The 13,929-nt window shown below is 59.7% G+C and overlaps 1 non-coding gene across 1 annotated transcript; it reads left to right on the top strand.

Annotated features, from left to right (window-relative positions):
• The first annotated feature begins 10,161 nt into the window (after positions 1 to 10,161).
• LOC131865019 (5S ribosomal RNA) lies at positions 10,162 to 10,280 on the top strand. The gene has a single exon (XR_009363745.1). It is a non-coding gene; the product is annotated as a 5S ribosomal RNA (ribosomal RNA).
• The last annotated feature ends 3,649 nt before the right edge of the window (positions 10,281 to 13,929 follow it).

Genomic DNA, 13,929 nt, shown 5'->3' with positions numbered 1-13,929 from the left:
CCCAACGGCTAGACGGAAGAGGCCACAGGGCCGCCTCGGAATAGTCCAAGCATCGGACGCGCTTGGGGCGACTACCAGTGACAACCCCTTATCCCGCGATGCGTCCGATACGAAGATAGTTCCCAGGCGGCCGAGGAGCCTCACCGCATAGCAATCGGGGTGCGAGGCGAGGGATGCGGCGAGATGGCCCCAAAGGCTAGACGGAAGAGGCTGCAGGGCTGCCTCGGAATAGTCCAAGCATCGGACGCGCTTGGGGCGACTACCACTGCCAACCCCTTATCCCGCGATGCGTCCGATACACAGATAGTTCCGAGGCGGCCGAGGAGGTGGGGGATGCAGCGAGATGGCCCCAACGGCTAGACGGAAGAGGCTGCAGGGCCGCCTCGGAATAGTCCAAGCATCGGACGCGCTTGGGGCGACTACCAGTGACAACCCCTTATCCCGCGATGCGTCCGATACACAGATAGTTCCGAGGCGGCCAAGGAGCCTCACCGCATAGCAATCGTGGTGCGAGGTGGGGGATGCGGCGAGATGGCCCCAACGGCTAGACGGAAGAGGCTGCAGGGCCGCCTCGGAATGGTCCAAGCATCGGATGCGCTTGGGGCGACTACCACTGCCAACCCCTTATCCCGCGATGCGTCCGATACACAGATAGTTCCAAGGCGGCCGAGGAGCCTCACAGCATAGCAATCAGGGTGCGAGGCGAGGGATGCGGCGAGAAAGCCCCAACGGCTAGAGGGAAGAGGCTTCAGGTCCGCCTCGGAATGGTCCAAGCATCGGACGCGCTTGGGGCGACTACCAGTGACAACCCCTTATCCCGCGACGCGTCCGATACACAGATAGTTCCAAGGCGGCCGAGGAGCCTCACCGCATAGCAATCGGGGTGCGAGGCGAGGGATGCGGCGAGAAGGACCCAACGGCTACACGGAAGAGGCTTCGGGGCCGCCTCGGAATGGTCCAAGCATCGGACGCGCTTGGGGCGACTACCAGTGACAACCCCTTATCCCGCGACGCGTCCGATACACAGATAGTTCCAAGGCGGCCGAGGAGCCTCACCGCATAGCAATCGGGGTGCGAGGCGAGGGATGCGGCGAGAAGGACCCAACGGCTACACGGAAGAGGCTTCGGGGCCGCCTCGGAATGGTCCAAGCATCGGACGCGCTTGGGGCGACTACCAGTGACAACCCCTTATCCCACGACGCGTCCGATACACAGATAGTTCCAAGGCGGCCGAGGAGCCTCACCGCATAGCAATCGGGGTGCGAGGCGAGGGATGCGGCGAGAAGGACCCAACGGCTAGACGGAAGAGGCTTCGGGTCCGCCTCGGAATGGTCCAAGCATCGGACGCGCTTGGGGCGACTACCAGTGACAACCCCTTATCCCGCGACGCGTCCGATACACAGATAGTTCCAAGGCGGCCGAGGAGCCTCACCGCATAGCAATCGGGGTGCGAGGCGAGGGATGCGGCGAGAAGGACCCAACGGCTAGACGGAAGAGGCTTCGGGTCCGCCTCGGAATGGTCCAAGCATCGGACGCGCTTGGGGCGACTACCAGTGACAACCCCTTATCCCGCGACGCGTCCGATACACAGATAGTTCCAAGGCGGCCGAGGAGCCTCACCGCATAGCAATCGGGGTGCGAGGCGAGGGATGCGGCGAGAAGGACCCAACGGCTAGACGGAAGAGGCTTCGGGTCCGCCTCGGAATGGTCCAAGCATCGGACGCGCTTGGGGCGACTACCAGTGACAACCCCTTATCCCGCGACGCGTCCGATACACAGATAGTTCCGAGGCGGCCGAGGAGCCTCACCGCATAGCAATCGGGGTGCGAGGCGAAGGATGCGGCGAGAAGGACCCAACGGCTAGACGGAAGAGGCTTCGGGTCCGCCTCGGAATGGTCTAAGCATCGGACGCGCTTGGGGCGACTACCAGTGACAACCCCTTATCCCGCGACGCGTCCGATACACAGATAGTTCCAAGGCGGCCGAGGAGCCTCACCGCATAGCAATCGGGGTGCGAGGCGAGGGATGCGGCGAGAAGGACCCAACGGCTAGACGGAAGAGGCTTCAGGGCCGCCTCGGAATGGTCCAAGCATCGAACGCGCTTGGGGCGACTACCAGTGACAACCCCTTATCCCGCGACGCGTCCGATACACAGATAGTTCCGAGGCGGCCGAGGAGCCTCACCGCATAGCAATCGGGGTGCGAGGCGAGGGATGCGGCGAGAAGGACCCAACGGCTAGACGGAAGAGGCTTCAGGGCCGCCTCGGAATGGTCCAAGCATCGGACGCGCTTGGGGCGACTACCAGTGACAACCCCTTATCCCGCGACGCGTCCGATACACAGATAGTTCCGAGGCGGCCGAGGAGCCTCACCGCATAGCAATCGGGGTGCGAGGCGAGGGATGCGGCGAGAAGGACCCAACGGCTAGACGGAAGAGGCTTCAGGGCCGCCTCGGAATGGTCCAAGCATCGGACGCGCTTGGGGCGACTACCAATGACAACCCCTTATCCCGCGACGCGTCCGATACACAGATAGTTCCGAGGCGGCCGAGGAGCCTCACCGCATAGCAATCGGGGTGCGAGGCGAGGGATGCGGCGAGAAGGACCCAACGGCTAGACGGAAGAGGCTTCAGGGCCGCCTCGGAATGGTCCAAGCATCGGACGCGCTTGGGGCGACTACCAGTGACAACCCCTTATCCCGCGACGCGTCCGATACACAGATAGTTCCGAGGCGGCCGAGGAGCCTCACCGCATAGCAATCGGGGTGCGAGGCGAGGGATGCGGCGAGAAGGACCCAACGGCTAGACGGAAGAGGCTTCAGGGCCGCCTCGGAATGGTCCAAGCATCGGACGCGCTTGGGGCGACTACCGTTGCCAACCCCTTATCCCGCGATGCGTCTGATACACAGATAGTTCCGAGGCGGCCGAGGAGCCTCACCGCATAGCAATCGGGTTGCGAGGCAGATTATTGGGAAGGGAACCCCCTGGGATGCGGCTCAAGCAGTGCCCAAAGGGACTGGAATGCGGAATCACATCGAGAGACCCAAATGCTATACGAGGGCTCAAATCGAATTATCGATTTGGCCACGACATGGACGCATCGGAACGACTACCTTTGCCGAACCACTCGCAATTGCATCCATACCGAAACCAATAGACATTTCCGTTAGAGCCCTCGCATAGCATTCGGGAATCTCGCATGCCCCTCTAAATCGACCAATGCTGGCGCTCAATGAAAATCCGAGCGCTACCACCGTTCGAGCGCCAGCATTGGTCGAGTTAGAGGGGCACGGGGGAGAATGCTCCAGTCAACACCTCCCCTATATAAGTTATTTGTCCGATTCTCGCACAACCGTAGTCTGCCTCGTCGAATCAAACAACGGTCCCAGATTCCGACTTCCGTTCCGTAGAGACCCAAAAGCTAGATGGAGGCTCGCAAGAAAGAGAGTCGGCGCATAGCAATCGGGTTTCTCGAACGTTTAGGGACCGAGCTCACTTGCGGATAGGGCAAAATCCGCCAAGCAACCCAAAAGCTAGACGGGGGCTCGAATCGAATCGCCTAGGCGGCCACAACAACGACGTGTTGGATCGACTACCAGTGCCAAACCATTCAGCAAGACTAGTCTGTGTCGAGGCCGGATAGAGATTCTCAGAGAGCGCCCGCATAGCATTTAGGAGACCTGCCGCGTCCCTCACACTCGACAAATGGTGGTGCACGTTTATAAATCCGAGCGATCCCAACCCTTTCAAGCACCAACATCGGTCGAGATAGAGGGGCACGGAGGGGGCTGCGTGAGACAACACAGTCCCCTATATAAGTTATTTGTCCGATTCTCACACATCCGAAGAATGGTCATCAAATCGGACAACAGCCCAAACTTCCGACTTCCGTCCCAGAAAGCCCAAGAGCTATCTAAAACGTTCATGGCCGGAACTCGATCGCGGCTATACCAGTCCGCCAAGCAACCCAAAAGCTAGACTGGAGCTCTAGTCGAATCACCTCTGTGGCCATTGCAAGGACGTGTTGGAGCGACTACCATTGCCGAACCATTCCGCAGGTCGAGTCCATACCAAGGCCGCATAGAGATTCACGATGAGCTCCTGCATAGCAATCAGGAGACTTGCCGTGTCCATCACAATCGATAAATCCTGGTGCAAGATTTTTGCATCCGAGCGCTCCAACCAGTCGAGCACCAGCATCAATCGACATAAACGGGCACGGGGGGAGGATGCTCGAGAACACTACCTCCCCTATATAAGTTATTTGTCCGATTCTCAAGCAGCCGAAGTCTGGTCATCGAATCGGGTCAAAGACCACAACTTCCGACTTTACCCACAATGCAAGTCATCGAATCGAACATCGGCCCCCGAGTCGGACTCCATGCGTATGTCAGGTCATCGGACCCAAATTCCGCCTTCCTGCGCATGGCGGGCCATCAATATCAACTCGGTCATCGGACCCAAACTCCGCCTTTTTGCGTATGGCACGCCTTCAAATCGGTCATCGGACCCAAATTCCGCCTTCCTGTGCATGGCGGGCCATCAACATCAACTCGGTCATCGGACCCAAATTCCGCCTTTCTGCGCATGGCACGCCATCAACTCGGTCATCGGACCCAAATTCCGCCTTCCTGCGCATGGCAGGTCATCGGACACAAATTCAGACCTCGCCAATATGCCTACGTATCGAATCGGTCATCGGACCCAACTTCCGACTTCATCCATACTGTAGGGTCTTTGAGGTTGGCGCGGTGCGCTCAACCCAGGGAGTCGACCCATCGAAGCATACACCTCCCCTATATAAGCTATTTGTCCGATTCCCACACCTGTGTAGTTTGCACCTCTGACCAGGACATCGACCCCAACTTCCGAACTCGACTGCAACGACGGCACCAGCGCCTTGGTGCGCACCTTGCGACGCACAGTCCCAACATTCGCCTTCCTGCACATGGCAGGTCATCGGACCCAAATTCCGACCTCGCGAGTATGCCTACATATCGAATCGGTCATCGGACCCAACTTCCGACTTCATCCATACCGTAGGGTCTTTGAGGTTGGCGCGGTGCGCTCAACCCGGGGAGTCGACCCAACGAAGCATACACCTCCCCTATATAAGCTATTTGTCCGATTCCCACACCTGTGTAGTTTGCACCTCCGATCAAGACATCGACCCCAACTTCCGAACTCGCCTCCAACGACCGAACCAGCGCCTTGGTGCGCACCTTGCAACGCACAGTGCCAACATTCGCCTTCCTGCACGTGGCAGGTCATCGGACCCAAATTCCGACCTCGCGAGTATGCCTACATATCGAATCGGTCATCGGACCCAACTTCCGACTTCATCCATACCGTAGGGTCTTTGAGGTTGGCGCGGTGCGCTCAACCCGGGGAGTCGACCCAACGAAGCATACACCTCCCCTATATAAGCTATTTGTCCGATTCCCACACCTGTGTAGCTTGCACCTCCGATCAGGACATCGACCCCAACTTCCGAACTCGACTAAAAAGACCGCACCAGCGCCTTGGTGTGCACCTTGCAACGCACAGTGTCAACATTCGCCTTCCTGCACATGGCAAGTCATCGGACCCAAATTCCGACCTCATGAGCATACCTACTAATCGAATTGGTCATCGGACCCAACTTCCGACTTCATCCATACCGTAGGGTCTTTGAGGTTGGCGCGGTGCGCTCAACCTGGGGAGTCGACCCATCGAAGCATACACCTCCCCTATATAAGCTATTTGTCCGATTCCGACACCTGTGTAGTTTGCACCTCCGCTCAGGACATCGACCCCAACTTCCGAACTCGCCTGCAACGACCGAACCAGCGCCTTGGTGCGCACCAAAAGTGCGCACTTTTGGAGGGCACTTTTGTGCGCTCCAAAGGTGCGCACTTTTGGAGGGCACTTTTCTGCGCTCCAAAGGTGCGCACTTTTGGAGGGCACTTTTTGGAGGGCACTTTTCTGCGCTCCAAAGGTGCGCACTTTTGGAGGGCACTTTTTGGAGGGCACTTTTCTGCGCTCCAAAGGTGCGCACTTTTGGAGGGCACTTTTTGGAGGGCACTTTTCTGCGCTCCAAAGGTGCGCACTTTTGGAGGGCACTTTTTGGAGGGCACTTTTCTGCGCTCCAAAGGTGCGCACTTTTGGAGGGCACTTTTTGGAGGGCACTTTTCTGCGCTCCAAAGGTGCGCACTTTTGGAGGGCACTTTTCTGCGCTCCAAAGGTGCGCACTTTTGGAGGGCACTTTTTGGAGGGCACTTTTCTGCGCTCCAAAGGTGCGCACTTTTGGAGGGCACTTTTTGGAGGGCACTTTTCTGCGCTCCAAAGGTGCGCACTTTTGGAGGGCACTTTTTGGAGGGCACTTTTCTGCGCTCCAAAGGTGCGCACTTTTGGAGGGCACTTTTGTGCACTCCAAAGGTGCGCACTTTTGGAGGGCACTTTTCCTGTGCTCCAAAGGTGCACACCTAGGTGAGCACCTTCGACCACACCTTGTAGCACACCAAACTCTGACTTTCGACTTCATCCGCAATGCAGGGTCTTTGAGGTTGGCGCAATGCGCACAACCAGGGGAGTCGACCCATCAAACCCAACACCTCCCCTATATAAGCTATTTGTCTGATTCTCATACATGCGTAGCCTGCAGGAGCAATTAGGACATCGACCCCAACTTTCGGCTTCTAAACGAAAACAAGGTCTTTGAGGTTGGTGTAATGCGAACAACTAGGGGAGTCAACCCATCAAACCCAACACCTCCCCTATATAAGCTATTTGTCTGATTCTCATACATGTGTAGTCTACAGGAGCAATTAGGACATCGACCCCAACTTTTGACTTCTTAACGAAAACAAGGTCTTTGAGGTTGACGTAATGCGCACAACCAGGGGAGTCGACCCATCAAACCCAACACCTCCCCTATATAAGCTATTTGTCCGATTCTCATACATGTGTAGCCTGCAGGAGCCATTAGGACATTGACCCCAACTTTTGACTTCTTAACGAAAACAAGGTCTTTGAGGTTGGCGTAATGCGCACAACCAAGGGAGTTGACCCATCAAACCCAACACCTCCCCTATATAAGCTATTTGTCTGATTCTCATACATGTGTAGCCTGCAACAACGATTAGGACATCCACCCCAACTTCTGAATTCGTCTGCGTTGACCGCACCAAAGGTGCACGCCTTGGTGCTCACCAAAATCCGACTTCCGACTTCTTCTGCTATGCGGGGTCTTTGAGGTTGGCGCAGTGCGCACAACCAGGGGAGTCAACCCACCGAATGCAACACCTCCCCTATATAAGCTATTTGTCTGATTCTCATACATGCGTAGACTGCAGCAATGATTAGGACATCCACCCCAACTTTTGACTTCTTAAACAAGACAGGGTCTTTGAAGTTGGTGCAGTGCACACAACCAGGGGAGTCGACCCATCAAACGCAACACCTCCCCTATATAAAGCTATTTGTCCGATTCTCATACGTGTAGTCTGCAGCAGCGATTAGGACATCGACCCCAACTTCCGAATTCGTTTGCATTGACCGCACCAAAGGTGCACGCCTTGGTGTGCACCCTGGAGTGCACTTTGGTGCTCACCTCGGTGCACACTTTGGTGTGCACCTCGGTGTGCACCAAAGGTGCGCACCTTGGAGCGCACCAAAGGTGTACACTTTGGAGCGCACCACATAGGGTCTTTGAGAGGTTGGCGCAGTGCGCACACCAAGGTGGGTGTTGAGGTGCGTGCCGAGGTGGGTGGGTGCTAGGGTGCGCTCCATGGTGGGTGCCAGGGTGGGTGCGTGCTAGGGTGGATTCCAAAGAGGGTCATAGGGTGGGTGCCAAGGTGGGTTGGTGATATAGTGGGTTCAAAGGTGGGTACTAGGGTGGGTTCCAAGGTGGGTCACAAGTTGGGTGCCAGGATGCGTGGGTGTTAGGTTGGGTGCCAAGGTGGGCTCCTGCGTGGGTGGGTGCTAGGGTGGGTTTCAAGGTGGACGCGAGGGCGGGTGCCAAGGTGGGTAACAAGTTGGGTGTTAGGATGGGTGAGTGCTAGAGTGGGTGCCAAGGTGGGTGGGTGCTAAGGTGGATGCCAAGGTGGTTCACAGGGTGGGTGGGTTCTAGGGTGAGTTCCAAGGTGGGTCACAGGTTCAGTGCTAGGGTGGGTGTCAAGGCGGGTGTCGAGGTGCCTGGGTGCTAGGGTGTGGATGCCAATGTGGGTCATAGGGTGGGTACTAGGGTGGGCTGCAATGTGGGTGCCAAGGTGGGTAACATGCTCGGTGGGTTCTAAATTGGGTGCCAGGGTGGGTGTGCACCCACCTTGCCCGAGGTGGGTGCCAAGGTGCCAGTGTGGGTGGGTGCTAAGGTGGATGCCAAGGTGGGTGAGAAGGTGGGTGATAGGTTGAGTGGTAGGATGGGTGGGTGCCAAGATGGGTCACAGGGTGGGTGCAAGGGTGGGTAGGTGCTAGGGTTGGTGTCAGGGTGGGTGGGTGCTAGGTTGGGTTCCAAGGTGGGTGCGAGGGTGAGTGTCAAGGTGGGTCACAGGTTAGGTGCTAGGATGGGTGAGTGCTAGGGTGCAAAGGTGCCAGGGTGGGTGCTAGGATGGGTCGATGCTAGGGTGAGTGGCAAGGTGGGTCCACAAGTGTCAAGGTGGGTGCCGAGGTGGGTGCCAAGTCGGCGACTGCTATGGTGGATGCCAAGGTGGGTCACGGGGTGGGTGCCAAGTTGCTAGGTTGGGTTCCAAGGTGGGTGCCAACGTGGGTGCTAGGGTGCGTGGGTTAAAGGGTGTGTCACAACGTGGGTGCCAGGATGGGTGCGCACCCACACTGGCCAAGACGGGTGCGGGTGCAAGGTTGGGTTCCAAGCCCGGTCACAGGCTGGGTGCTAGGATGGGTGGGTGCCAAGGTGGGCACCAGGGTGGGTGCACCCACCCTGGCCAAGGTGGGTCACGGGGTGGGTCCTAGGGTGGGTAACGGGGTGGGTACTAAGGTGCGTGCCAAGGTGGGTCATAGGGTGGGTGCCAAGGTGGGCACCAGGGTGGGTGTGCACCAACCCTAGCCAGGGTAGGTCACGGGGTGGTTGTCGGGGTGGGCGTCAAGGAGCCAAGGTGGGTGGCAAGTAGCCAAGTTGCGTGCCAAGGTGGGTGTCGGGGTGGGTGCCAAGGATCCAAGGTGGGTGCCAAGGAACCAAGGTGGGTGTCTGGGTGGGTGCCGAGGTGGGAGCCAGGGTGGGTCCCAAGGTGAGTGCAAAGGTGGGTGCCAGGGTCAAGGTGAGTGCCAATGTGGGTTCCAAGGTGCCAGGGTCAGGGTGAGTGCCAATGTGGGTTCAAAGGTGCTAAGTTGGGTGCGAGGTTGGGTGCGAGGGTGGGTGGGTGCCAAGGTGTGCTAGGTGGAAGCCCGGGTGGGTCGGCATCCCATGGGTGTCGAGTTGGGTGCCTGATGGGTGCTTCTTGTCAAGTTTTAGTCGTCGGGACTCATTTCGAGCCTTAGAGGTCGTTTCTTGTCCGGTTGCCCTGTCTTCGACCTGGGAACCCAATTTTGGTCCTCGGGTCCCATTTTTTTTTGTCTCGCATCCCACTTTTGGCCTGTGGCCTTTTCGGGGTCGATTCTCGTTTTGGGCATCAGAGCATGTTTCTTCTCCTAAAACCCAATATTTGTTTATTAAGTCTCGGAACACATTTTTGTTCTCGTGGACCCATCATGGGTCTTGGAACGCATTTGTGGTCCTTGGGTCCCATTTTGCATCCCGAAACTTGTGTTTTGGTGCTTGATCCCTATTTTGGGTGCCCACCTTGCACCAAGTGCGCACCCGGGGCAAACCGAGCGCCTTGGTGCACCGGGGCAAGATCGAGCGTGCACCCGAGGCGCCCCGAACATGCACCAAGGTGCACTCGGCCCACATGTGAGCGCAGGTCGTTGCGCCCGAGGTGGTGTGTGGGCACCGCGTTGCAGACGGGACACTGCACGCACACGACGCCCCCTCCAGGTGCACGCACGTAGGCCGGGCCGGGTGCACACCCGACGCCCTAGCAAGGTGCGCGCACCCGGGCAGGGCTCACACTTGGCGAACGGGGCGCACTTCGCGAGGGAGGGTGTGCACCTCGACGGGGGTGGGTGGCCGGGGTGGATTCGCACGTGGGTCGCGGTTTGCTAAGTACACACTGCGACAAGCTCATAACGGGTGCGATCATACCAGCGTTAGTGCACCGGATCCCATCAGAACTCCGCAGTTAAGCGCGCTTGGGCCGGAGTAGTACTGGGATGGGTGACCTCCCGGGAAGTCCCGGTGTTGCACCCTTTTTTAGTTTTTCGCCGGGCGTCGCAATGCTATTTGAATAAACCTTTTGCCCGTTTGCGTTCTCGTCGGGGCCGGGCCGGGCCGGGGTGCGCTGCCCGCACTACCGCGCGCGCGGGGGCGACACCGAGCGCGCACCCGAGGCGCCCCGAGCACACAGGCCACGGTGCAACCCGGGCGTTGTGCGCGCACCCCGGTGCGCCCGAGGTGCTGCGCGCGCACCCAGGTGAAATCGGTGTGCACCTCGGCCAGTGCGCGCTCGGTCGAGTCGCGCACGTTGGCCAAGGTGCACGGTGATGTTTCTTACTCTAAGGTTCCGCACCAGACGCCCGGGACAGGTGAGCGAAGCTGGGCGGGGCCGGGTGCGCGGCCGGGGCAGGTGCACGCAGCTGGAGAGAGCTTTGGAGCACACTTCGGAGCGCACCAATGATGCGCTCCATTCAAAAGTTTCCTGAAAAGGCAAAAAAAGTTGAGATTATAGAATTTCCCACTTGAGAGATTGTAAAAAAAAAAAATTTAAAATGAAGGAAACGCGGGTGCCAAGGTGTGCGCAGCCCAGCCAAGGTGTGCGCACCAAGGCGCCCACCCTGGCGAAGGTGCACGCAAGGTGCGCACCCGAGGCAAACCGGACAATTAACCCAACTTTCGACTTCGCGCGCACCTTGGAGCGCACTTCGGAGCGCTCCTTGGTGCGCACCAATCTTGGGCACCTCGGAGTGCACCATGGCGCCCACCAAGGTGCGCACCCGGGGCAAACCGAGCTCCGACTTCGTGCGCACCTTGGAGCGCACGAAAGGTGCGCACCATGGCGCCCACCAAGGTGCGCAGCCCAGCCAAGGCGTGCGCATCAAGGTGCGCACCCTGGCGAAGGTGCGCACCCGGGGCAAACCGAGCTCCGACTTCGTGCGCACCTTGGAGCGCACAAAAGGTGCGCAACCCAGCCAAGGTGTGCGCACCCCGGTCAAACCGAGCTCCGAATCGTGCGCACCAGAGGTGCACGCCATCGTGCGCACCTTGGAGCACACTTCGGAGCCCTCCTTGGTGCGCGCCGATGTTGCGCACCTCGGAGCGCACCCGGGGAAAACAATGCAATTAACCCGACTTTCGACTTCGTGGGCACCTCGGAGCGCTCTCGGGTTCGCACCTCGGAGCACACCGAGGTGCGCACCTTTGATGCGCTGCCTTCACCAATTTCCAGAAAAGGCAAGAAAACATTGAGAAGGTGTGCGCACCGAGGTGCCCACCCTGGCGAAGGTGCACGCGAGGTGCACACCCGGGGCAAACCGGGCTCCGACTTCGTGCACGCCGCACCTTGGAGCACACTTCGGAGCGCTCCTTGGTGCGCACCAGGGCGCGCAACCCAGCCGAGGTGCCCACCCCGGCGAAGGTGCACGCGAGGTGCGCACCCGGGGCAAACCGGGCTCCGACTTCGTGCACGCCATGGTGCCCACCGCGGCGAAGGTGCACGCGAGGTGCGCACCCGGGGCAAACCGGGCTCCGACTTCGTGCACGCCGCACCTTGGAGCACACTTCGGAGCGCTCCTTGGTGCGCACCATGGTGCCCACCAGGGCGCGCAACCCCGCCGAAGGTGCACGCGAGGTGCGCACCCGGGGCAAACCGGGCTCCGACTTCGTGCACGCCGCACCTTGGAGCACACTTCGGAGCGCTCCTTGGTGCGCACCATGGTGCCCACCAGGGCGCGCAACCCCGCCGAAGGTGCACGCGAGGTGCGCACCCGGGGCAAACCGGGCTCCGACTTCGTGCACGCCATGGTGCGCACCGCGGCGAAGGTGCGCACCCGGGGCAAACCGGGCTCCGACTTCGTGCACGCCGCACCTTGGAGCACACTTCGGAGCGCTCCTTGGTGCGCACCAGGGCGCGCAACCCAGCCGAGGTGCCCACCCCGGCGAAGGTGCACGCGAGGTGCGTACCCGGGGCAAACCGGGCTCCGACTTCGTGCACGCCGCACCTTGGAGCACACTTCGGAGCGCTCCTTGGTGCGCACCATGGTGCCCACCAGGCCGCGCAACCCAGCCAAGGTGTGCGCACCAAGGTGCACGCGAGGTGCGCACCCGGGGCAAACCGGGGTCCGACTTCGTGCACGCCGCACCTTGGAGCACACATCGGGGCGCTCCCGGGTTCGCACCGGCGTTGCGCACCGTGGTGGGCACCTCGGAGCACACCAAGGTGGGCAGCGAGGTGCGCACCTTTGATGCGATGCCTTCACTAATTTCCATAAAAGGCAAAAAAAAAACGAGATTTTAAAATTTCCGTTTTGAAAGATAGTGAGAAAAAGGGAATGCTGGTGCCATCTTGAGCCCGCCCTGGTGCGCAGCCCAGCCAAGGTGTGCGCACCAAGGTGCCCACCCTGGCGAAGGTGCGCGCCCGGGCAATTAACCCAACTTCCAACTTCGCGCGCGCCAGGGTGGGAGCGCACCCAACAACCGGGCCTGGGAAGAGCCAATGCGAGAAACCCCACCAAACGCTCTGACAAAAAAAGAGGGGGCGCTCCAGTAACCCCGCTTCGGAGCGCACCCTGGGCAAACCCAGCCAAGGTGCCCACCCCGGCCAAGGTGCAGGCGAGGTGCGCACCCGGGGCAAACCGGGCTCCGACAACGTGCACGCCGCACCTTGGAGCACACTTCGTAGCGCTCCCGGGTGCGCACCTCAGAGCACACCAAGGTGGGCAGCGAGGTGCGCACCTTTGATGCGCTGCCTTCACTAATTTCCAGAAAAGGCAAAAAAAAAAGGAGATTTTAAAATTTCCGTTTTGAAAGATAGTGAAAAAAACGGAACGCGCGTGCCATCTTGAGCCCGCCCTGGTGCGCAGCCCAGGTAAGGTGCCCACCCTGGCAAAGGTGCGCACCCGGGCAATTAACCCTACTTCCGACTTCGTGCGCGCCAGGGTGGCAACCGGGCCTCGGAAGAGCCAATGCGAGAAACCCCACCAAACGCTCCGACAAAAAAAGAGGCGGCGCTCCAATAACCCCGCTTCGGAGCGCAGCCGGGGCAAACCCAGCCAAGGTGCCCACCCCGACGAAGGTGCACGCGAGGTGCGCACCCGGGGCAAACCGGGCTCCGACAACGTGCACGCAGCACCTTGGAGCACACTTCGAAGCACTCCCGGGTGCCCACCGGCGTTGCGCACCGTGGTGGGCAGCGAGGTGCGCACCTTTGATGCGCTGCCTTCACTAATTTCCAGAAAAAGGCAAAAAAAAATGAGATTTTAAAATTTCCGTTTTGAAAGATAGTGAAAAAAAAGGAACGCGGGTGCCATCTTGAGCCCGCCCTGGTGCGCAGCCCAGGCAAGGCATGCGCACCAAGGTGCCCACCTGAGGTGCACACCCGGGGCAAACCGGGCTCCGACTTCGTGCAGGCCGCACCTTGGAGCACACTTCGGAGCGCTCCTTGGTGCGCACCATGGTGCCCACCAGGGCGCGCAACCCAGCCAAGGTCTGCACACCAAGGTGCCCACCCCGGCGAAGGTGCACGCGAGGTGCGCACCCGGGGCAAACCGGGCTCCGACTTCGTGCACGCCATGGTGCCCACCGCGGCGAAGGTGCACGCGAGGTGCGCACCCGGGGCAAACCGGGCTCCGACTTCGTGCACGCCGCACCTTGGAGCACACTTCGGAGCGCTCCTTGGTGCGCA

This window comes from Cryptomeria japonica, unplaced genomic scaffold, assembly GCF_030272615.1.
Source record: "Cryptomeria japonica unplaced genomic scaffold, Sugi_1.0 HiC_scaffold_100, whole genome shotgun sequence".
NCBI lineage: Eukaryota > Viridiplantae > Streptophyta > Pinopsida > Cupressales > Cupressaceae > Cryptomeria > Cryptomeria japonica.
This window is presented reverse-complemented; position numbering and strand designations above follow the sequence as displayed.